Source organism: Balaenoptera physalus (assembly GCF_965194825.1).
Source record: "Balaenoptera physalus genome assembly, chromosome: 3".
Taxonomy (NCBI): Eukaryota; Metazoa; Chordata; class Mammalia; order Artiodactyla; family Balaenopteridae; genus Balaenoptera; species Balaenoptera physalus.
In genome coordinates, this window is record NC_138890.1 from 130,950,340 (window position 1) to 130,977,003 (window position 26,664).

Consider the following 26,664-nt stretch of genomic DNA (forward strand, 5'->3'; position numbering starts at 1 on the left):
CACATAAGCACAGGGAGATCAGCTCAGTACTTTGTGACCACCTAGAGGGGTGGGATAGGGAGGGTGAGAGGGAGGGAGACGCAAGAGGGAAGAGATATGGAGACATATGTATATGTATAACTGATTCACTTTGTTATAAAGCAGAAACTAACACACCATTGTAAAGCAATTATACTCCAATAATGATGTTAAAAAAAAAAAGAACGAATTCAAAGTAGTTTGTTTAGACCTGATTCACTTTGTTGTACAGCAGAAACTAACACAACATTGTAAAGCAATTATGCTCCAATTAAAAAAAAAAAAGACTCGATGCTCTTCCTCAACTTGTAGGCAAAAGTCTAAGCAGTTCTTTAAAAGAAACTCTGTAGCATAAACTATCAACATTTTCTAATCTAATGGTCAACTTTGTTTCTCAAAATGGTGGTTTTCAATGATTATTTTATATAAGAATAGAACTATGTTTTTCTTCAATTATGCAACAAACATTTCCTGACAGATGCCAAGCAAGTGGCACCCATGTGCCATTTCTGGTATCAACACTATAAAATGCCCAAACTTTAGTAAAGGCCTCATTTTTGTTATTTCCAAACTGCCCTCCTCCATCTTCATGAAGGTATTACTCCTGATTCAGGAATAGGTCTATCCATACTTGTCTTTTGGTTTCCTGTCTCAATTCTGCAATCTCCTCTTTGGCCGTTACACTCTTGAATCGTTTCAAAATCCTGCCTCCCAAGGTAATCTGTCTCGCTTTTCTAATCTTCTAACTTCCCATTACTCATCATTTCAATTCCTTCTACTGGCTCCCAACTGCTTTGCTAGCCAATTTTGAATTACTTATCCTTATCTCGAAGGCCATTCACCACTCTGCCCCTGCTGACGTCTTTTTCTTTATCACTGCTGAGTCCTCCCTTTGCCCACACTTCTACATGCAAATGCATTTCCAGAGCATGAGAATGCTTTGGATTTATATAATGCTTTTGCCTTGAAGAGCTTTAATCTTTTCCTCATATCTTCTTAGAGAAGAAGGTAATTGAGCTGTGGTTTAAAATTCATGAATGCATCTGGCAGTAAAATTCTGTATTTTGTGTACCACTTATTCTGTACTGACATCTCTAGCCTTTGGCCTCCCATGTAGCATTTACCGATTGCTATCTAAAGGCCATCTTTAGGTAGCTGCCCTATTATCAGGCCGTGGCAAGCTCTACAGTGGCAAACAATTATTCTTAATAAATCATAGAACCACAGAATTTAAGTTAGAGACAGGGATTTCCCTACATACAAGAATCCAAATTCCCGTTCAGCTTAGAAATCCCTTTCAGAACATTCCTGATACCTAAAATGGTCTTTTCAGGAGGGAAAGCCAACTTACAAGGACCAGCTCTTTCCTTGTTGCTCACGACTCATTTTGAGAAAAGTATTCTTTGTGCTGAAGAAGTCTGGTTTCCTACCACCTCCTGTTGGGTATTGCATGTCACTTGAGAGACACGAAATAATTCTAACGATCTCTCTTTGCCTTGAAAATACAACCGAGCACAGCCAACATCTCCTCCGTTAAATGCATCTGTTTGGGGTTAGATGTCCAAGTTGCTTCAATAATTCCTCTCGTGGCAGACTTTTTTTTATTTGGCTGCGCTGGGTCTTAGTCACGGCATGCAGGATCTTCAGTTGCAGCATGCAGACTCTTAGTGTGGCATGCATGTGGGATTTAGTACCCTGACCAGGGATCGAACCCGGGCCCCCTGCATTGGGAATGCAGAGTCTTAACCACTGTACCAACAGGGAAGTCCCTTGTGGCAGACTTTTTGAGAAATTCCACGCTGTTGCCTCATCTCTTATATAGCAGACTTCACAATCAGGCTTGCTGTCAGTGTCAGGCCTAATGTTGCTGTCACTTACTATTCCAGTCATTAATATTGAAGGCAGTTTTTTATAACCTTAAAATAAATGAATAATTAATCATCCTCTTTGTCCTTTAATGAATTTGAAAGCTCATATTCATACTGTTTTGGTTACTGAAGTAACCTAGGCTCAAAGAGTATTTAAAATTGTCATGTCATGGTTCTGACAACATAGGGGTAACATGTAGTCGTGTTTGAGACTGACTTGGAAAAAGACTCTGGTTTTTAATCTGATATTTTGAAGAATTATTGAGATGTCACTGAAAACCATTTTTAGAATTTTCACATTGCTCACACATGAGCACTTTGGGAATTGTTCAGTGAATATGTCTCCTGAGCACTTTGTTCCTTGACATTATCAAAATCTTGGAATTTATTTTTCTCCCTATCTTGTGATGCCTGGGTAGAACTGGGACATCACTATCACATTTAGAAATTCATTTCTTTTCTTTGTTCTTCCCCATGAAAATGCTCTATTCCAGTTGGAAAATAAAATAGATTAGGTTTATGTGTTTTACTCTTTTAGGGGTTCTGGAATCCTCTAAGTATCCAATGAGATCTAGCAACACTCTCTTGGAAACTATATGTATACTCATAATCACACGGAGAATTTGCCTTTAATTTTAGGGGTACAGGTGCCAGTGGGATCATATACATGTTACCGTTACAAGGTACTGATTCCAGGTTAAAAATCACTGATTTGGTTGTACCTCATTTTACATATATCTCTTCCTGAAAAGATATATAAAAATAAAATTGTATTAACAAGTTACGTGTTTAGTAGTTCCATTCAGTAACCTTTTAAGGCAAATTATTTCCTAAATTGATTTTAATTCAAATCTTTATAGAATATTGGGTTTCTTAATGTGAGCACATTTGTATAATCTTATGCTTCAGCCTTTTTCTTCTGAATGCTTTCTTAAAATATGTTCATGATTAAAAGAATTAAAAATACTTTTTCGGGCTTCCCTGGTGGCGCAGTGGTTGAGAATCCACCTGCCAATGCAGGGGACACGGGTTCGAGCCCTGGTCTGGGAGGATCCCACATGCCGCGGAGCAGCTGGGCCCATGAGCCACAACTACTGAGCCTGCGCGTCTGGAGCCTGTGCTCCGCAACAAGAGAGGCCGCGATAGTGAGAGGCCCGCGCACCGTGATGAAGAGTGGCCCCCACTTGCCACAACGAGAGAAAGCCCTCGCACAGAAACGAAGACCCAACGCAGCCAAAAATAAATAAATAAATAAATAATTAAAAAAAAAAATACTTTTTCTCTGTAAACCCTCACCTCTGACCTTCTGCAGTCTTATTTGCAGTTATCGCCGGCACAAATAATTGATACGGTAGAAGATACATCTTAAGACAAATTTTAATTCTTTAAAGTGTGTCACAATACCTGCATATTTTACAGGTATATTTATACAGGTATAGGTGTATTTGAAATCACTGTTTTCCTTATTTTTTAAAAAAATTTAGATTCCCCAACTTCAAAAATAAGATTTATAAATGTATATTTACAAATAACGTACAAGGAAAGGACAGGAAATAACAACATGACTCATACGTGTATTCAGCATATCTAAATTCATAGTTTTAAATATAATAATCCTATTCTTATTAGGTATAGATAAAGGTTTGATCAGTGTTTTTATAATATTAACCTTAGTTTACCAATATTAAGCTATAAATTATTACACAGAAATGATCTGTAACACCAGCTCTATTGTAACAGTCTTTTGTCATGCATGATTTATATAATTTGCTGAACCTGATGAAAACTTCCATCTCGGCCTGAAGGCTGTGGAGATGCTGAGCTGTGTGCAATCTGTAGGAAGGGCTATGGGGCTGACCAAGTACAACAGACGTGTGGAATATATCGTTTACAAGTTTTATCTCTTTTGGTAAGAAACGTACAAAGCCCATCACAGTGTTAATCCTAACTTATATATGCTTGTGAATATTTAACCAGAAGATTGTCAAAATACATTGCTATACATTGAGAACATAAACTTTGGTTTTATGTGTAACGATTTTTAAAATATACTTCGGGAGAACTATGCATTTACATACAGCACTTGTAAGGCAATTTAAATTCAGAATGTATTATGAGGAATATAATATTTTTATTTCAGTGCAATCAAGAAAAAGGGGCAATCTTTTCATCTTAATTAATTAATTTATTTTTAGCTTGGCAATAGGAGTAAGCCTATTATATTCCTGGATGACCACCAGAATCAGTCCCTAAAAATGCTGAATATCACAATTTGGTGTTTAACAAATAGATTCATATTCATTATACTGTTTAGTCATAGTGTAAAGGAAGTTACCTCTTCGTATCTCAGGGTGACTTTTGTGGTTTACAAGGAGTAGGTCCAGATTGTATGGCACCTGAGCCTTTATACAACTCCGGGAGCCCACTTTAACACAAATACAACATTAAGTAACAACTGAATACTTTAGACTAAAAAAGGAAATCATGACAAATTACAAATTTAATAAAGCTGACAAATTCCACAGGCGTCAAAAAATCTATAAAATTATGATTTGGGGGGTGCTTTATAGTTTTTGGCTGGGTATTCTCTGTCTCTTCATATGACCATGATTCTATAATGTTTTCTATGTAGAGAATGATAGGACAATGCAACTGTGGGACAGCTAGCAGTAACCTAAGGATACAGGGAAGAAACTAAGAGCCACCAAATAATCTCACCAAACCTGAACTAAATGCATCTCTAGTTCAACTTTTAATTAGCCAGATCTCAAAAAGGTCCACAGTCACTCCAGTGCCACCCAAGCTAAGGGGAAGCATCAGTGCATAGAAAAAAATCAGTGAGTAGACATTTTTAATGACTACAGTTAAAATATCTTACTTTTGCCAAATTCCCATATCATCTGAATATGTCAACCCAGTATTTCCAGTGCCTTGGAAAGAGGCCTGAAACTTTGCCCTTCATGATAAACCCTCTTCTTTGGTGGACAGGAAAATATCTAGACCACAGCAAATTGCCTAAGGAGACAAAGAAGTTGGCCTTACAGTTATACAAAAGTAGTTCTATTTTTCCTAGAGTTTAGCCACCATTTCTCAGATATTTCAATGAAGTTCTTTTCACGCATTCTCCTCTAGAAGTTTTTTTTTTCTTTAAATAAATTTATTTATTTATTTATTTATTTTTGGCTGTGTTGGGTCTTTCGTTTCTGTGCGAGGGCTTTCTCTAGTTGCGGTGAGCAGGGGCCACTCTTCATTGCGGTGCGCGGGCCTCTCACTATCGCTGCCTCTCTTGTTGCGGAGCACAGGCTCCAGACGCGCAGGCTCAGTAGTTGTGGCTCACGGGCCCAGTTGATACGCGGCATGTGGGATCCTCCCAGACCAGGGCTCGAACCCGCGTCCCCTGCTCTGGCAGGCAGATTCCCAACCACTGCACCACCAGGGAAGCCCTCCTCTAGAAGTTTTTAATTTCACAACTTATACTACTTTAATTCACCTCACTCATTTAATAGCATAATCTTTTGAAGGGGAAAAATAGCTGGGCTCCACTAAGCTTTAAATGTGCATTTGTTTCCCAGTATTATGACCTGCATAGAAAGAAGTAATACCTTTATGTGAAATGTTCCCCTTGGTTTATTTTAAAACACCAAATGGTATTATGTGATAATAGGATGTAAACCTAATTCAGAGAGTAGAAAATGCTATTTATGATCTGGACTGTCCTTTAGGTTTTTTTACTATAGTCCTCAAGAAGCTGAGAATTCACCATTGTCTGATTAAAACACACACACACACACACACACACACACACACACACACACACACAAACGTACATAAGAAATACAAATGCTATAAGCATACATATTGACGGACAGGGTAATTCATCTGAAAAACCTGAAATAAATGCTGATGAGAACCTCTGGACTAAGTTTCAGTGTAAACAAGTGGGTTATTTAAATTCTCTGTCAATATAGAAACTTCAAGTGAGCAAGGCAGCCTGACTGTAGGACTATAATTCAGAAACAATCTGTAAGGCAAAATATAGAGGCACTAATTTTGTTGCATTTGCAGCCCACATACTGTAACACTGGGTTTATTCCTGTTATCCTGGCTAAAGATGAGTCAGGGACCTCTAATATAGCCATTCCGAAAAGATAGTAATTGATTCAGAATGTGAGACTGAAAGAAATCCTAGAAGTTTGACCTTCAGATCAGTTTAATTGTAGATCAGTAATACATTACTTAGACCAATGCAGTATCCCAAATCCCCACAGTCGGCTGCAAGATAATATTATACCTCAAATAATTTGTTTGAGAGCAGTCAATATAGATAATTTTGTCCTGATGATAATTTGCTGATTCAGGGAACAAACATGCAACATCCAGCCATGATGTAGATATAGCTCAGGCCAGCCCCATAGAATATGGTCACCTGGCGTTCCCATTTTCCTATAAATGTCCTATTGGAAGAATAGCTCTTAATGTTCAGTGAAACAAAAGCTTGTTTTAAATTCCCTAGACTTTGCTTCATGAATGATTATACCTATCTTGGCATGAAATCCTTTCCCTCTTGGAGCTAATAACATTGATATATCTTCTAGAGATGCTAGGCATCATCAGATCATCAGTATTATGGGGAGAAGAGGGTGGGCAAACTCTGGTCTATGGTTTTGTGTGTTATTAGTGAATTATGGTTTGTTAGAGTGATAAGTCATGATTAAATAGTCGCATGTTAGGAAAACTTTGATCCAATAAAGAAAACCACCAAAATTTTACCAAATGTAAAATAGGTAGCTAGTGGGAAGCAGCCACATAGCACAGGGAGATCAGCTCGGTGCTTTGTGACTACCTAGAGGGGTGGGATAGGGAGGGTGGGAGGGGAGACACAAGAGGGAGGAGATATGGGGATGTATGTGTATGTATAGCTGATTCACTTGTTATAAAGCAGAAACTAACACAGCATTGTAAGGCAATTATACTTCAATAAAGATGTTAAAAAAATAAAGAATTAGCTACATCTGGATACAAATTATAGAGATATTTTGGTAGCATCCTCACTTGCTTTCTTACATTGTATTGGGATAGCATGAAGAGATGTAAATGTAAATTGATGCTAAGTTGCATGGTGTATATGAAAAGAGTTCATTTTAGCAATATGCTACCCCAGCAGTCCATTTTAAATCACATTAATTTTTCTTTACAAAATTATTTTAAAAACTCCATTGAGATAAAACCATATACAATATACTGCACGTATTTAAAGCATACAGTGTGACAAATTTTGATGTATATATACATCTGTGAGAAAATTACTAAAATCAATACAACAAACCTAGCTATTACCCCTAAAAGTTTCCTCTTGCCCCTTTGTTATCCCTGCCTCCTGCCCTTTGCTAGAAACCCCACCAACTCAGCTGATGGATGGTCAGCTGAAGACTGGAGGGGAGCCATTGGGGACGTCGAAATTCTCTGCCTGGGGGCCCCTCTGCCGCTCTGCTCAGCAAACTCCACCTGCCCTGACCTCCCCACGTTCCCAGCTCCATCGCCTCGATTTAACCAATTTGCTAACAAGCATTGATGTTGCTCCTAACTTGTCGACATTGTTCACTTGTTTATTTCCTTAGTACTAATTTGTAGACAAGTTGCTAGATCAAAAATAATGTCCATTTAGTATTACAATAGTTCTAACCAAATTAGCCTCCAGAAATCTGTCCTTTTTTTCCATCGATATACTACTGTCTCCTTTCAAAAACCCTCTCCAACCTTTAGCATTTTTTTTATCTTTGGGATCTTTGCCGAAAAGATCAACATAAATGAATACCTCTGTTATTTTAATTGTCATTTCTTTAATTATTAGTTCGATTTCAACTTGTTTTTCAGCCTTCTGGGGAGGAAGGGGGATTCTTTGCCTATGTACTTTGCCTAGTTTTATTATATATTGGCATGTTCATCTTATTTTCTAATTTGTAACAAATCTTCTTCAAGGTTCCATTTTCCCCCTTGGATAATCTTGTCACATCGTAAAGGAATCTTGTTATATTTTTTATTAAAATAAAATTGAGTTTATAGAGAAGTTGGAGAGGGTTTGATGTCTGAATATGGTATGCCTACAGGGGTGTGGAGGAAAGAGGGATTCAGAAGGAACCTAAGGGAACTTTTAGGAATGATGGAAGTGTTCATTACCCTGCTTGTGGTTATGTTTTCATGGGGATATGCGTATGGCAAAACTTGTTAACCTGTACACTTTAAATATGTGCAGCTCATTGTATCTCAGTCGCGGCTCAATAAAGCTGTTATTTTAAAAAGTGACACCAAGCATTCTACCCAAAATAAGAATTGAGTTTGAAAATAAGAATTGAGTTTGATCAGAATATTTTTGTGTGTCATCTTGGTTAGATTTCTCCTGTCACAGTTACAGTGGCTTTCTAAAATAAATGGGGAAGCCAAAGAAAGTCACTTTCACCTTCAAGATTAAAAAAACTGAACCAATAAAATAAGTGGTTCTGAATCAGACTCAGTCTAAAAAAAACCCTGAATAAAAACGACTTCTGGGTGGCATTACATGGGAATCATAGTCTATAAATCTCTGGGAATGAAGAAGAGAAAGCAAGAGAGAGGTACAGGATGGCTTTAAGCCTCATCCATGTAGTTAAAGAATGATAATGGCCTTATAATAAATTTTTAGAGCTTTTTCAGTATTGAGAAAGAGGCAGACTTTAAAATCTTTCCTTTTAGTACAAGAAGTGACTATTTAATGATTCCAAAAAGCAGTATGAGCTTGAGTTGCACCCATACTTATCAGGCAGGATTTATGGAGTCGAAGGTCACTGAAGAGTACAAGAGAAGAACAGGTTACTAGGAAAGGGTTCCAAGTAATATCCACAGGGCTGTGAGTCAGCCAGGGCTTAACAGTTTGTCCCAGTGGGGCAGCAGGCTGAGTTTTCATAGGAACAGACTGAGAGTCTTGTGCATCGGCTCAGCTATGCAGTACAAAGGCAAGACTTTTATCAGTTTTCATGAAATGACTTGAAAGTTTCCATGCCGTAAGAATGAGATAAACTTTGAATTAACAACTTAAAGTTTCATGATTAGGGGAAAGAGGAGAAAGAGAAAGTGGAGAAAGAGGCAGTAAAGAAAAAAATGATGCAGTTGAAAGATAGTGGGAAAAACTCTGCTGTTGGAGTCTGAAGGGCAGGGTTCAAGTCCCAACTTTGATATTTATCAGCTGTGAAACACAGAAAAATTATTTAGCTTTTCAGAACCTCAGTTTTCTCCAATCGGTAAATTTGTAATAAAAACATACACACCTTTTAAAGTTATGGTAGAAATGTCTTGATGCAAGTGTAAGTATTTTTCAAAATATAATTCTACCTTCCAACAATGTTTTTGGTTCCAGATGCACTCTGATTTTAAGTCTACAATTGTTTTCCTTCCTCAATCAGCATCCTCCATTGTGAGATCAAAGCTATTATTTAAAGCTGAGGTGTTAATGTTTAAAAATAAAACCAAAAAAATCTGTTACATCAAATTCAGTAACTTTGGACAACAATAAAAAGAAACTTTGATGTGTAATCCCTATCCCACCACATACTCATTATATTTTTAAAATTTGAGGGGTGAAAGGAGAAGGTAATGGGAGCAAGCAGATGGGCACGTGATAGCAGAGTGAGTATTGTAAAATAAAACTAGATTTTATTGCTGTCGTCTTAGATGTATAGATCTGAGCAGGTCTCTGTCATAGGATCCTATTATAGCTCTACCTGTGCTCTGCCCATTGACTGTTTATACCAGGATGCCTTGAAGCCACCTCAAACACAGCATGTTCAATTTGGAACTCATTATCTTCTCCCCAGTGTTCAAGCTAGAAGCCTTCAGGCCACCCTTGACTCTTCTCTCTTTTGAAATCTCTCCTCTGCCCCATATGGATTAGTCTCCACATCCTGTCAATTCCACCTTCTAAATGTCTTTTCTGCTCTTATCACTTGTGCTTCTGTTGCCACTGCCTGAGTTTAGGTTATAGGCTTCTCAGTGTTTGGTCTCCTCTCTCGCCCAGTGGATCCATCCCCCAAATTGTCACCACCAAGAACTATCATTCTAAAATACAAACTATCTTTCCAGAACTCAAGACTCTCTCTCCTCTATAGGAATTTAACTTTAGGGTGTATTCAGATAAATGAGCCAAGATATCTGTTAAAAATATGTTCACCTCAATATTGTTTATAATAGGAAAAAGGGAAAGAACCCCAAAGAGGGGACCAGTTATACCAATGGTTCTTCCAAGAGACTATAAAATAACATTAAAATGGTGCTATAGATCTGTAATGAATATTTTGAAAAATCATTAATGTTAATTATAAAAATCAAATTACTGAAAAAAGTTCATAAAATTGTAGAGAATATATTTTACTATAAAGAGAGATTTCTGGTGGTAGAATTCAGCAGGAATTTTTCTGGTCTCACTTCCCCCAAAACCAAAAGCAAAATGAAACTAAAACAGAACAAAAACCCTCCTATGTGGCTCTTTATAAAAAGTAATACTTTTGGTAAGAATTTCAGTGACCATCCCAACTCCCACAACTCAGCACAGCAAATGTGAAATGCCATAAAACAAATTCACTAATGCCTTAAAAGTTATGAAAACCAGGGGCTTTGAGACATCCTGTATCTTCCCCATTTTTTTCACAAAAAATTTTTGTACAGTCTCTCACATAAAATACCACGTGGTGTCCTCAATACACTATGGTTTACTCCATCTATTCATAACTGTGTTTTCTATTTATATTTCTTTAAAAAATAACTATGTTCATGTGTATCTTTGAAGGCCAAAGAAAAATAATGCTGTAAAGATTGGGGGAGAGAGGAAGGGGCAGACAAACCCTGTTGTTTCCTTGTTTGGTTCTATATTTGTCTCTCAACTGAGGCCCCTGATAGGAGTTAGTTATCCTCAAACACTTACATTGGCTGATTCATTGTTTCTTAAATGGCATTTATAATCAATTTTTCAAAACAGTAGTGGGATCTGGTGTTGCATTTAGCCTTGCTCTGTCAGAAGGCTTTGAGACTAAGGCGCCCGTGGGCACGTGTGCATGCGCTCGCGCACGCGCGCACGCGCGCACACACACACACACACACACACACACACACTGTAGCTTTGCAATTTGCGTATGTTTTGACACTGGTGGGACTATTCATTGTTTTTACAGAAATGCCGTTATTAAATTCTATGTAGTGTGGTATGTTAAAGGTTTGTTTTTCATTTTTTAATAATCAGTTGCCTCATAGCATATATCTTAATCATTGTCAAGGAAAAAACTGATTAAACTTTAATCTCTTCTCAAATCACTTCACTTTCTATTGATATGATGTTTTCCATCTGCCCCTCTCCACACCCCCATTTCTCTTTTATATTATGAAATATAATAGAGATGAGTAATGACATTAAGTTAAGTAGTATCAACTATTTATTGGTGTAAATATCTACACACAAAGATTAATGGAGAATTCTGAAAAAGACAGCTAAATAGTTAATAGTGGCACTTTTGCTATTTCCATGGTGACTTACTATATATGAAAGATAGGTCTTTCAAATGTACAGAAGAATAGGATTGTAAAATACTCCATGGTAAATAGTCTTTAGTGCTTTGAACATAAATATTGATTTTTTCCTGCTATAGATAGCTGTATGTATTATATATATTACTCAAACTTTATTAGTTTTGCTTTAGAATTTTAAAAATTATCAATGTATGTTAAAATCTTTTTGACCAAAATCAAAAGTAAAGTAATTATCTCAATAGTAAAAAAAGCCAAACAAACAACAGCAAAAACCTCTTTTTTTAAGGGGATATGGTGAGATGAGAGGGATTGTGATTAAGAAAATAGGCTGTGGGGTGTGATCAGTCTGGGCTCAAACCCACTTTCTAGAATTAACTAGCTGGATAACTTTAGGCAACTCACCTAAACTATTAAAGCTCTTGTTTCCTCCTCTGCAAAGTGACAATAGTAATAGGACATAATTGATCATGTCATTATGAGATAAAATGAGGTAATGCCAGGTAAATTGATTGACAGTGTGCTTGGTACTCAAAAGGTATTGATATTTTAAAATAATTTTTAATATTTCTAAGAGCCATTATTTATAGATAGTAAAAACTATGCCTTTTGCTTGCATTGTACTTTACAGTTCACAAAGTACCATCACAAACATGATCTCATTTTATCCTCACCATAAACATGACATAGAGAAACTCTAAATGAATCTCAGGAAAGATCAATGACTCATCAAAGTTCTACAACAGGACTAGGACAGAGTACTTCCTGTGAAGGTCATACGGAAACTGATATATCTATATCTATATCTAATCTATACCTATATCTATATCTACCTCCTAGATTATAGGTAGGCATATTTAGTATAGGCAGCAGTTGTATTTCTGTATGTTCATTTCTGGCATTGGATGCTATTCCTTTTATAAAAGTTGTGACCTTGCCACTCATGGAACAGATGGCATTGCTTGATTAAAGTCAGGCCATATTTAGAACATTTCTAAAAAGCCTTTCTCATTTGGATAAACATTTCTGCCCACTGAAATGGTTTCTTTTCATCAACTGAGCAAACCAAATCATGGACTGTGTTCTCCTAAGACCTCTCTGCCGTCCATTCTCAGGAGGGCAAGTGTTGAGCTTATATTCTCAGAAGTGAACTTTTCATACTCTCCAGAAGAGAATGTCAAAGCTTCTTTGACAAAGGTGAGGTCTGTGAACGTGCACACTTGTTCATTAATTAAGCAAATTATCTGTCCTCATGGAAATAAGACTTTGAACAATTTGTCATCTTCTGAAGCAAGTAATAAAAGAGTATCAACTCTTACACATGAAAGACAAAGGAAAGTAGTGGGGGAAAAGACTAAGAGAAGAAGACTGTGCATTTTACATAACGCTACTTAAATTTACCTAAAATATACAATAGGCTAAACATGTACTGTATGTATATGTATGTAATAGATGGATAGATATAGCTATATCCATACTCCAAAGACCAAGATTTATATATTATTAAGGCAATTAAATATAGAATTTGTTTTAAACAAAAAAGCCAAATAAGACATTTCTGCTAAGTTTTTAAATTTTATTTTAAGCAAAACACTACATTATAGCCATTACTATATAGGGTAATGTTATTTACAGACAAAATTAATTTTTTAGTTTGCATTGAAACAGATATGTGTGGAGTCAGGAAAAGATAAGTCAAACCAGTCAAAGAGAGTAATATCAAGAGGGCATTCAGGTGCAGCAGTCAGGCCAACTCAGATTTCCGTCTGGACTCTGCCACAGAACAGCAAAACTTCCTCAGTCAAATTACTTAATCCCTTTAAGCTGGATATCCTCATCTGATGAATGAGGACCTCGACGCCTAACCCATAGGATAGCTTTGAGGATTAAAGGACATGCACAATTCACACAGCTTATCCATCTATGTCTACTTGTATTAGTTAGCTAGGACTGCTGTAACAAAATACCACAGATGGGATTGTTTAAACGACAGAAATTTATTGTCTCATTATTCTGGAAGCAAGAAGTCTGAGATCAAGGTGTTGGCAGGTTTGGTTCCTTCTGAGGGCTGTGAGGGGAGATCTCTTCCAGGCCCCTCTTTATCTGGTAGATGGTGTTCTCCCTGTGTTTTTGTCTTTCCTCTGCACCTCGTTCTGTGTCCAAATTGTTCTTTTTCATAAGGACACCAGTCATAATGGATTAGGGCCCACCATCCTCCAGTATGACCTCATCTTAACTAATTACATCTGCAACAACCCTAATTCCAAATAAGGTCACATTCTAAGGTACCAGAGGGAGAGGACTCCAGCATCTGAATTTCAACCCATTACACTGTTCAAAGGTTACTGTTTCAGAGAGATCTTGCTTGACCATCTTTTCTAAAAATGCTTCTAGCCCTTCCCAACACACTCATACTCTTGCCCTACATAAAATGTATAACTGTATAAAAGTAAATTATATAATTATTTTCTTATTTTTTTTCTCTCTCTCACACTAGCCTGAGACCTAGACCTTACCTGTTTAATAAATCATTATGTCTTGGGACACAGTATGTGCCTGGTACAAAATAGTCCCTCAATAAATATTTGTGAAAACAAAGGTAAACTTTCTGGCTCAAGATCAGGACTCAATAAATGATAAGCGCTATAACTAAAACATAGGGTCATTTTCCATCCAAATTGGTAGTCACTAGCCACATGTGAAATAAACTAAATTTTTAATTTTGTTTTAATAGATTTAAATGTAAATAGCCACTTGTGTCTAGTGGTCATTGTATAATGGACAGTGCAGATATAGAACATCTTCATTATTGCAGAGCATCCTATTGGACATCGCCGGACATGGAGAGAGAACCATGGATGCATAGATGAGGGTATCAGAGAAAATGCAGAACTGAGCCAGTGCTGCCTGACAGAATCTGACCACACTGCCCTGCGTCGTAGCTCTCTCCTGTCACTGAATAGCTCCTCTTTTCTTTTTTCTTCCTTATGGTACAGGTATATTGCAAACATTCTTTTCTTCAGTTATTAAATCAAAGTATATAACTTGAAGTTTTAAAAAGCTCTAAAAGGACTGTCTTGAGAATCGCATTAACATCATTGCTGTGGATTGTGCCACAGCAATTTTTACTTTTAATTCATTTCCTCTTTGCTATTCAGATGAGTAAGAGGTAAGTGTAGATAATTAATCTACAGACTCTGGCTTATGAAACTTACAAATGGCTCTTTGGGAAACAAAATCTTTAAGGACACAGAACAGAGCTATTTCTTTGCTTAACAAACAAATGGATGCAGGTACAGGTGCGGCTAGCCAGGAGCCAGCAGGTGTCTGTGTGTGGGCTCAGTTCTTCCCGCAGCCCCAGGAAGTATGCAGGTTTTCACCACCCTTGTTCAGCCTCTGCTATGAATAACAATCTGGACCAAAAAGTTTTGTGAAAACTCTTTTGGCTTCATATAAAAGTCCGTCTGATACTTCAGGTCAGTAGCACACCTTCAAATACATTTCTGAATCCCAGACTATATTCCTTAAGGATGGATTCAGTGATGTTGCCTGTTAAAAGGATGGAGAGAGAGGGAGGGCATAATTAATGAAAAAATGCAAATTAGAAAGTAATGGAAAGCATATTGTTTATATAAAATGCAGTGCCTAGGTAAGAATAAAATATTAAATGTATATGACAATGAACTTAGAATATGCTCCTATTTGGAAAAAAAAATCCTAGATTTTAAAAATAATCTGTTTTTGTCATTTTAATCCTCATTTGAACAGTAGCAAAATATCCACGCCACCTGCTTGGTGACTTTTCTGAAAAGAATAGGTGGTCTCAGCGTATTTCCTACTGTAATGGCATTGATCTGACCAAACTCATCACCATCCAGTTTAATTAATTACTTAATTCATGAGAAACGTTGCTTGCCTCATGAGAAAGGTTGCTTGCCTCATGAGAAACGTTGCTTGCATTGATCTGACCAAACTCATCACCATCCAGTATAATTAATTACTTAATTCTTGAGAAACGTTGCTTGCCTAAAGTGAGCCAGGCATATTTATCCTTGAGAATGAAAAATACTGCTGGAGGGGCTAGACTCTTAGTACGTAACTGAGTTTTTAATTACCTAAATGTGGTTGTAGAGCAGACTATTCTTAAGCAACTGAACAGGGGAAATGTGAAAAATTAAAGGCAAAGTATAAAACTTTATAATGGGTCTATGGGACTGTTTTTCAAAAGAAGCAGAAGCTTTACAATTTGTGGATTGTAGAACTAAAAAAAAAGCGAAGTTGGAAAATATTTATAAGGAATAATTCTTAAGATGTAGACTAAAGATCTTATTTATGTTTTAGGAACAGGAAGCAATAGAAGCATATACTTCACAGGCTCTCAAAATGTCTCCACTCATCACTGCATTTTGGTATTTTAGTTCACTGCTCATTAAGGTTATTACCTTAATTTATTTAATCAGAATATTTATTCTCATGTTGCAAATGACTTGTGACAAGATTTGGTTCTTAATATGCTTTTACCAATGAAAGCTAAACAAAATAATGCTCATCCTTTCACCATTAAAATACTAATGTTTTTAGAGTGTTTTTATCTTAGTTTACAAGTTTCTTTTATAAAAAAGCTTTGTTTCTATGTTCGCAAACTACAGACTTTCAGTTTGTTTAACCAAAATTTATATAATTAAAATCTCCAAATTAAGAAGCTAGTTAAGTCACCCATTTGTTCTGTAACATAACAGCCATTAAATAACAAAATCCATCATTCCCCATTACTGATTTGTTTTGCCCATCTAATTTTCTAATAGAAAATTATTTCTAATAGAAATTATTTATTTGAGTGTTTGAGATACGGAAGCTCATCCCATTGAATACTTCAGAATCCAACTGTGACTTTATAGAATTCAACAAACATTATTTTAATACAAATTAGGACACTAGCCATTAGTTAAATAAATTACCTTATTTTGGAATGTTCGAAGGAATCTATGACTAATATGGTAGTCTAAGTGATTTTTTAAAAGAGACTGTTGCCAAAATCCCTTTGTTTTCCAACTTAACCTGAAGTGAGACTTTATTTTAAAAGAAAATCTACAAATTAATGTTTCAAAGCTATGAGATACTCCTTCCTCTTGTCTATGGATACAAAAGATGCAGCAATACATTATCCAGATGCTTTTGGCTGTGTTTATTTTTCATTGCTGCATAATGAATGACCACAAACTTAGTAGCTTAAAACAACACCCATTTCCTTCTTTCTTTTTTATAACATCTCACAGTTCTTAGGTCAGAAATCCAGGTTGGCAAGGCTGGGTTATCTGCTCAGAGGCTCACAGGGCTGAAATTAAGGTGCTGGCTAGCTGTTTCTTATCTGGAGCTCAGGGTCACCTTCCAAACTCATTCCTGTCATTGGAAGAATTCAGTTCCTTGCAGTTGTAGGACTGAAGTCCCTCTTTTCTTGCTGTCTGTTGGCCGGGGATTCCTCTGGCCTTCTAGGGGCCACTCAGGTTCTTGCCCCATTGGTCATCTCCATCTCAGCATTGGAGAACCTCCCTCCTGTTGAATCCTTCACACATTTTTAATCTCTCTGACTTTCTCTATTTCTTCCAGCCAAAGAAAACTATCTCCTTTCAAAGATCTCACAAATTTAGACAGTCTGGAAAATTTCTCTATCATAATGTCAACTGATTAGTACCCTTAATTACAGCCACAAAAATTTCTTTTTCCATGTAACTTAATATAATCATTGGGTAATACCAGGGCTGATGGTAATGGGGGCTATCTTGGAATTCTGCATCAAGATGTACAATTCTTGTCAGTTAATTTAAACAATAGAAAGAACATAAAAAAGAGTGAATGTTGGAATGACTCATCACTTTATATTTAAATGCTAAGACAAATAATACAGCCATCAAATTTGGTCAAATGATGATCTCTTAGGAATTGAAATATAGGGATAAGAACTGATACAGACAGAAATCAGATTGTAAGGGCTTAAAGGCGTGCTGAGAGTTTTATCATTTGAGAAATGAAGAACTACTAGGTAAAATGAAGAAATGCCCAGGTAATTGAAAAGTTATATGGAGAAATTCTTAACTTTAAGACACAGGCTAAATATCTTGATGGTTGGATCCAGAGGCAGAGGCCATATAATACCTCTATGCATCAGTCTGTCTGGATATTTTAGTTTGCTGCATATTAAAGCTGAATGCTACTATATTTGTGCCACAATACGTCCATGGCTTCCTACCTCACCACTGCCTGGGGTCATGCTTTGCACTGTACCGCACTGCCCCGCCACAGTTTCACAAAGTTTGAAGGGGTAAGAAAGGAAAGGGAGGAGACTGGAGAAAAAATTAGGCAAATTTGAGAGAGGAATTTTTGGTTTTTAAATGAGAATTTGTAGGTTGAGTGGAAAGACACTCTGTGAGTAGGGACAGAGGCATGTGAAGGAAGGGAGATAAATGAATGTGCCAAAGAAAGAGAAAGAGAAGGTCCTGAAGGATGAAGGTGTGGATGGAATCAAGAGAAAGATCCTCAAAGGTAGAATTAAGAGCATGCATGGATTGATTTACTTTGGAAAGGGGAAACCTTTTTTCTCCTTTACAGGAAAAGGAAAGAGGACGAGTAGTGGTTTCACATGAGCGATGTTAAGCCAGTTCATGTAAAGTATCTTCTATCCTTTCATTTTATTGAGACCATTTTATATATATTTCTTCTTCTCTAAAGTGACAAAAAATAGTAGGGCCAAAAGAACACAGCCCATATGAATATTAAACGATGTAACACATATATCATGCTTAGAATAGTACCTACCACATTATAAATGTTTAGAAATGTTAGCTATTATTATTGTTATTACTTTCTACTGACAGTAGAGGAAAATGAGGTAAGGTTGGGGACTGAAAAATAATATAATGCTTTTTAATAAATTGTTGAATAATAGGACTCCTCTCCTGGCACTGAACTCCGGGTAAAAGTAAGTAGCATTATTCATGGAACATCCAGTTAATGTGGTTAATAATAATAATACTTAACAGCCTGAAACGTACAGAGAAAGCAATGGGCATCGAGGTTTATAAAAAGAGATAGGAGCTCTGGGGAATCTGGTTATTCTCAAGTTCAGAGTGAGCTAGGAAGTTTAAGTAGGAAAATAACAGATTTCATTAGAGATGCAAATTGTGATAGTGTTTTAAGTCTTGGAGTTGGAGGGGGAACTGCAGAGCTTAAAGTATTGGAAGGCAGAGTTAGAGATGACCATCTCCATGACTTTGGCTTTCCAAAGTGAGGTGGAGATGAATATGAAGAAATTGTCACCATGATTAAAATTGTATTGAGGGTAACAGTACAAGCTAGGGCAGAAGGATAAGAGTCTTATACAACTGGTGAAAGGAGTTCTGGCTATCAGGAAATAGAAGATGATATGGACTCCAAAGGAGGCCGGGTTAGTTGAAAGAAGCTGTTTGAATGGTAGACTATAAGGGCAATGGAGAACCAGCAATTGTTAACCCCTCCTCAAGTTCTAGTAATGTGAGAAACACAAATAAAGTCCGTTTTTAAGAACTGCAGGAGAAGTAGTGCCCATTTAATGGAGCCTCAGGATGTTAGATCTGGGATTCTAGAACTGTGCTAACCAGTACAGTAGCCACTAGCCACATGTGGCCATTTACATTTTAAGTTAAAATAAAAGAAAAATATTTATTTCCTCAGTTACACTAGCCACATTTTAAATGTTTAATAGCCACATGTAGACAGCAGAGATTTTAGAACATATTGGACAGCAGAGATTTTAGAACATTTCTATCACTGTAGAAAATTCTAATGGATAGCACCATATTGGAAGTACAGTGGAAGTGAGAGTCTAGTCTTACAGAAAATGCTGGAGCAGAAGAAAACTGCTGAATGAGGATATGAGCAAGGACATTCTGTATTTTGACCATTTGAAGTATTCTTTTATTATTATACCATTTGTGAAATCAGGATGAGTCATACAATCGATGTGCTCATTTAAGAAGGTAGGGTTTATTTTTTCTCCTGAAAAATACTGTTAACAAATTGATGATGCATCTCACAATCAGTGGCATCTTAATATCAATGGAATGCGGTAAGAACAAAGCCAAAGGCGTTTTCATCTGGGATAGTGATCACTGAGATAAAGCATCAGGATTAACAGGAAGATTGGAGAGTGATGGTGATCATGGGAAATGAGCTAAATTTAGTCAGTACTAGCCCCAAGACACCATTTGGAACTTTGGAGTAATGGTGTATTGGCAACAGTTTAAAGTACTTTCTCAGGTTCTGAATTCTCAGATTCTGATTCTAGATTGTTAGACCTTCTGTTGACTGAGAATTGGGTTGATGGCGAGTCTCAGGCTAGTAACCCCAGTCATTCTAAAGTACCAAACCGCAGTGTTGAGCAAATACCTGGCTTTGACAACTACAACATGGCTTCCTTAAGATTGGGCATGGAAGAAGGAAGGGATGAAGAGTTACCCCTCTTCATTTGGATGAAAGGGAGAGAGCTAGAAGTGTGTCCAAAACAAAGGAAAAGCCATTGTGATAATTAAGATAACAACAGCCATACATCAAGGTAGCCAATATCTTCAGACTGGAGATCTGAACTTGAATGGAGATGGGCCACGAAGTACCCAGCTCAACAGAGAGGCATGTCAGATGGGAGCTGAATTTTGTTGTTGTTGTTGATTTTGTTCTGCTTTTCGCTTGTTTTGTTTTTTAATGTCATAATAACTCTGGCATGCATTTTTACAGTAAATTAGAATTAAGGTTTTAAAAATTTGTCTTACATAGTTATTGACAGCTACCATAACACTTTTTTTTCCTGGAATTATGTTTGTTTTGTCTTAAAACATACATGTATGCATTTACATATATTGTTATATATATGTGTGTGTGTGTATACATATATATTTATATAAAAACAGTGTAGTAGAAGGAATTCTGTTCTCTGAGTCAAAATATCTGATTTTGAACTTGGAGTCTAGTGTGCCACTTAATTTCAGATTTAACTTCAGCCAAGTTTTATCTTTTGAAGCCATAGGTCAGTTTCTTTCTTTTTTTTTTTTTTTGTCACTATTTTTAAGACCAGTTTTAGATTTACAACAAATTGAGAGGGAAGTACAGAGATTTCCCACATACCCCCTGCCCCTACACGTGTACAGCCTGCCCCTTTATCAAGACCACTAGCCAGAGTGGTACATTTTTCACCAAGGATGAACCTACATCCACACATTCTAATCTCCCAAAGTCCATACTTTACCTTAGTGAACACTCTTGGTGTTGTACATTCTGTGGATTTGGATAAATGTATAATGACACAGAGCCGTCATTATAATATCATAGTATTTTCAATGCCCTAAAAATCCTCTGTGCTTCACCTATTCATACGTCACTTTCTTTTAAAAGAGGCAATACTTGTCCCCATGGTTGTAAAGATCAGATAAAATAAGATATATGAAAACATAAACTACAATATATAGATATTCTCAACTGTAAAGTGATACGCATTGAAGTCATGGTTGTTATTCATTGGAGTCCACCTCTCAAATGTTGCTTGTTTTTTGGGTACAGAAAATTGAGTTTGACTCTCAGTATTATGCAGCCTAATTTAGCAACATCTCTTTTTTCTTTGGTGATATATTATGCAGGAAAAAAAATCAAGTAGAATTATTTAGATACCTGAATCTGAGGAACTCTTGATATAGTAAAAGCCAGACTTGCTAGGGACAATATTATGAGTGCTTTTGTTTATAACCGTGATCTTTTTTCAACCGTAGACATCTCAGGGTAAAGTCCTGGGGCTCTGTCACTGCAGGAGGGAGAACAGGCAGTAGAAATGTCCCTCAGGTTTAATCAGCTAGAAACTACGAGGAATTAACCACAGTGTCAAGAATATCCAGTCATTATTTTGCTGTTTGGGTGAGCTGAAGCATCATTTATGGGCCTAGCAGATTTGCTTTCTTTCTTTTTTTTTTTTTTTATTTCTGAGATATACATTTTAAAGTAATAACTAGAATTATGACTTATAACATTATACCAGAACATATAAGATTTTTAGAAATTTCATGTAATGTCTGAAACATTTATATTAACATATTTCCATATAAATAACCCAATGAAAGTTTAGTATTAGTTGTTTTGTTTGTTTGTTTTTATACTGCAGGTTCTTGTTAGTCATCAATTTTATACACATCAGTGTATACATGTCAATCCATTCGCCCAATTCAGCACACCACCATCCCCACCCCACTGCAGTTTTCCCCCTTTGGTGTCCATATGTCTGTTCTCTACATCTGTGTCTCAACTTCTGCCCTGCAAACCGGCTCATCTGTACCATTTTTCTAGGTTCCACATACATGCATTTTCTAGGTTCCACATACATACATTTTCTCTTTCTGACTTACTTTACTCTGTATGACAGTCTCTAGATCTATCTGCGTCTCAGCAAATGACTCAATTTCGTTCCTTTTTATGGCTGAGTAATATTCCATTGTATATATGTACCTCAACTTCTTTAACCATTTGTCTGTCGATGGGCATTTAGGTTGCTTCCATGACATGGCTATTGTAAATAGTGCTGCAATGAATATTGGGGTGCATGTGTCTTTTTGAATTATGGTTTTCTCTGGGTATACGCCCAGTAGTGGGATTGCTGGATCATATGGTAAATCTATTTTTAGTTTTTTAAGGAACCTCCATACTGTTCTCCATAGTGGTTGTATCAATTTACATTCCCACCAACAGTGCAAGAGGGTTCCCTTTTCTCCACACCCTCTCCAGCATTTGTTGTTTGTAGATTTTCTGATGATGCCCATTCTAACTGGTGTGAGGTGATACCTCATTGTAGTTTTGATTTGCATTTCTCTAATAATTAGTGATGTTGAGCATCTTTTCATGAGCTTCTTGGCCATCTGTATGTCTTCTTTGGAGAAATGTCTATTTAGGTCTTCTGTCCATTTTTGGATTGGGTTGTTTGTTTTTTAATATTGAGCTGCATGAGCTGTTTATATATTTTGGAGATTAATCCTTTGTCCATTGATTCATTTGCAAATATTTTCTCCCATTCTGAGGGTTGTCTTTTCATCTTGTTTATGGTTTCCTTTGCTGTGCAAAAGCTTTGAAGTTTCATTAGGTCCCATTTGTTTATTTTTGTTTTTATTTCCATTACTCTAGGAGGTGGATCAAAAAAGATCTTGCTGTGATTGATGTCAAAGAGTGTTCTTCCTATGTTTTCCACTAAGAGTTTTATAGTATCCGGTCTTACATTTAGGTCTCGAATCCATTTTGAGTTTATTTTTGTGTATGGTGTTAGGGAGTGTTCTAATTTCATTCTTTTACATGTAGCTGTCCAGTTTTCCCAGCACCACTTATTGAAGAGACTGTCTTTTCTCCATTGTATATCTTTGCCTCCTTTGTCATAGATTAGCTGACCATAGGTGCGTGGGTTTATCTCTGGGCTTTCTATCCTGTTCCACTGATCTATGTTTCTGTTTTTGTGCCAGTACCATATTGTCTTGGTTACTGTAGCTTTGTAGTATAGTCTGAAGTCAGGGAGACTGATTCTTCCAGCTCCGTTTTTTTCCCTCAAGACTGCTTTGGCTATTCGGGGTCTTTTGTGTCTCCATACAAATTTTAAGATGATTTGTTCTAGTTCCATAAAAAATGCCATTGGTAATTTGATAGGGATTGCATTGAATCTGTAGATTGCTTTGGGTAGTATAGTCATTTTCACAATATTGATTCTTCCAATCCAAGAACATGGCATATCTCTCCACCTGTTGATATCATCTTTAATTTCTTTCATCAGTGTCTTATAGTTTTCTGCATACAGGTCTTTTGTCTCCCTAGGTAGGTTTATTCCTAGATATTTTATTCTTTTAGTTGCAATGGTAAATGGGAGTGTTTCCATAATTTCTCTTTCAGATTTTTCATCATTAGTGTATAGGAATGCAAGAGATTTCTGTGCATTAATTTTGTATCCTGCAACTTTACCAAATTCATTGATTAGCTCTAGTAGTTTTCTGGTGGCATTTTTAGGATTCTCTATGTATAATATCATGTCATCTGCACACAGTGACAGTTTTACTTCTTCTTTTCCAATTTGTATTCCTTTTATTTCTTTTTCTTCTCTGATTGCCATGGCTAGGGCTTCCAAAACTATGTTGAATAATAGTGGTGAGAGTGGACATCCTTGTCTCGTTCCTGATCTTAGAGGAAACACTTCCAGTTTTTCACCATTGAGAATGATGTTTGCTGTGGGTTTGTCGTATATGGCCTTTATTATGTTGAGGGAAGTTCCCTCTATGCCCACTTTCTGGAGAGTTTTTATCATAAATGGGTGTTGAATGTTGTCAAAAGCTTTTTCTGCATCTATTGAGATGACCATATGGTTTTTATTCTTCAATTTGTTAATATGGTGTATCACATTGATTGATTTGTGTATATTGAAGAATCCTTGCATCCCTGGGATAAATCCCACTTGATCGTGGTGTATGATCCTTTTAATGTGTTGTTGGATTCTGTTTGCCAGTATTTTGTTGAGGATTTTTGCATCTATATTCATCAGTGATATTGGTCTGTAATTTTCTTTTTTTGTAGTATCTTTGTCTGGTTTTGGTATCAGGGTGATGGTGGCCTCATAGAATGAGTTTGGGAGTGTTCCTTCCTCTGCAATTTTTTGGAAGAGTTTGAGAAGGATGGGTGTTAGCTCTTCTCTAAATGTTTGATAGACTTCACCTATGAAGCTATCTGGTCCTGGACTTTTGTTTGTTGGAAGATTTTAAATCACAGTTACAATTTCATTACTTGTAATTGGTCTGTTCATATTTTCTGTTTCTTCCTGGTTCAGTCTTGGAAGCTTATACCATTGTAAGAATTTGTCCATTTCTTCCAGGTTGTCCATTTTAGTGGCATAGAGTTGCTTGTAGTAGTCTCTTAGGATGTTTTGTATTTCTGCGGTGTCTGTTGTAACTTCTCCTTTTTCATTTCTAATTTTATTGATTTGAGTCCTCTCCCTTTTTTTCTTGATGAGTCTTGCTAATGGTTTATCAATTTTGTTTATCTTCTCAAAGACCCAGCTTTTAGTTTTATTGATCTTTGCTATTGTTTTCTTGGTTTCTATTTCATTTATTTCCGCTCTGATCTTTATGATTTCTTTCCTTCTGCTAACTTTGGGTTTTGTTTGTTCTTCTTTCTCTAGTTCCTTTAGGTGTAAGGTTAGATTGTTTATTTGAGATGTTTCTTGTTTCTTGAGGTAGGCTTGTATAGCTTTAAACTTCCCTCTTAGAACTGCTTTTGCTGCATCCCATAGGTTTTGGATCATCGTGTTTTCATTGTCATTTGTCTCTAGGTATTTTTTGATTTCCTCTTTGATTTCTTCAGTAATCTCTTGGTTATTTAATAACATATTGTTTAGCCTCCATGTGTTTGTGTTTTTTTCGTTTTTTTCCCTGTAATTGATTTCTAATCTCATAGCACTGTGGTCAGAAAAGATGCTTGATATGATTTCGATTTTCTTAAATTTAGTGAGGCCTGATTTGTGACCCAAGATGTGATCTATCCTGGAGAATGTTCCATGCGCACTTGAGAAGAAAGTGTAATGTGCTGTTTTTGGATGGACTGTCCTATAAATATCAATTAAATCTATCTGGTCTATTGTGTCATTGAAAGCTTCTGTTTCCTTATTTATTTTCATTTTGGATGATCTGTCCATTGGTGTAAGTGACGTGTTAAAGTCCCCCACTATTATTGTGTTACTGTCGATTTCCTCTTTTATAGCTGTTAGCAGTTGCCTTATGTATTGAGGTGCTCCTATGTTGGGTGCATATATATTTATAATTGTTATATCTTCTTCTTGGATTGATCCCCTGATCATTATGTAGTCTCCTTCCTTGTCTCTTGTAACATTCTTTATTTTAAAGTCTATTTTATCTGATATGAGTATAGCTACTCCAGCTTTCTTTTGATTTCCATTTGCATGGAATATCTTTTTCCATCCCCTCACTTTCAGTCTGTATGTGTCCCTAGGTCTAAAGTGGGTCTCTTGTAGACAGCATATATATGGGTCTTGTCTTTGTATCCATTCAGCAAGCCTGTGTCTTTTGCTTGGAGCATTTAATCCATTCACGTTTAAGGTAATTAGCGATATGTATGTTCCTATGACCATTTTCTTAATTGTTTTGGGTTTGTTTTGGTAGGTCCTTTTCTTCTCTTGTGTTTCCCACTTAGAGAAGTTCCTTTAGCATTTGTTGTAGAGCTGGTTTGGTGGTGCTGAATTCTCTTAGCTTTTGCTTGTCTGTAAAGCTTTTGATTTCTCCATCAAATCTGAATGAGATCCTTGCCGGTTAGAGTAATCTTGGTTGTAGGTTCTTCCCTTTCATCACTTTAAGTATATCATGCCACTCCCTTCTGGCTTGTAGAGTTTCTGCTGAGAAATCAGCTGTTAACCTTATTGGAGTTCCCTTGTATGTTATTTGTCGTTTTTCCCTTGCTGCTTTCAATAATTTTTCTTTGTCTTTAATTTTTGCCAATTTGATTACTCTGTGTCTCAGCGTGTTTCTCCTTGGGTTTATCCTGTATGGGACTCGCTGCACTTCCTGGACTTTGGTGGCTATTTCCTTTCCCATGTTAGGGAAGTTTTAGATTATAATCTCTTCAAATATTTTCTCTGGTCCTTTCTCTCTCTCTTTTCCTTCTGGGACCCCTATAATGCGAATGTTGTTGCGTTTAATGTTGTCCCAGAGGTCTCTTAGGCTGTCTTCATTTCTTTTCATTCTTTTTTCTTTAGTCTGTTCCGCAGCAGTGAATCCCACCATTCTGTCTTCCAGGTCACTTATCCGTTCTTCTGCCTCAGTTATTCTGCTATTGATTCCTTCTAGTGTAGTTTTCATTTCAGTTATTGTATTGTTCATCTCTGTTTGTTTGTTCTTTAATTCTTCTAGGTCTTTGTTAAACATTTCTTGCGTCTTTTCCATCTTTGCCTCCATTCTTATTCTGAGGTCCTGGATCATCTTCACTATCATTATTCTGAATTCTTTTTCTGGAAGGTTGCCTATCTCCACTTCATTTAGTTGTTTTTCTGGAGTTTTATCTTGTTCCTTCATCTGGTATGTAGCCCTCTGCCTTTTCATCTTGTCTATCTTTCTGTGAATGTCCGGATTTGCTTTCTGATCATATTTAAAACCTTCACCTGGGTGAACTTCTATGCAAACCTATAATT

At 36.6% G+C, this 26,664-nt stretch overlaps 1 protein-coding gene across 11 annotated transcripts in view; it reads left to right on the forward strand.

Moving 5' to 3' along the window:
• Positions 1 to 26,664, forward strand: part of PDE4D (phosphodiesterase 4D) — a 1,115,543-nt gene that overhangs the window by 496,083 nt on the left and 592,796 nt on the right. The gene's annotated exons all lie outside the window — the stretch shown is intronic.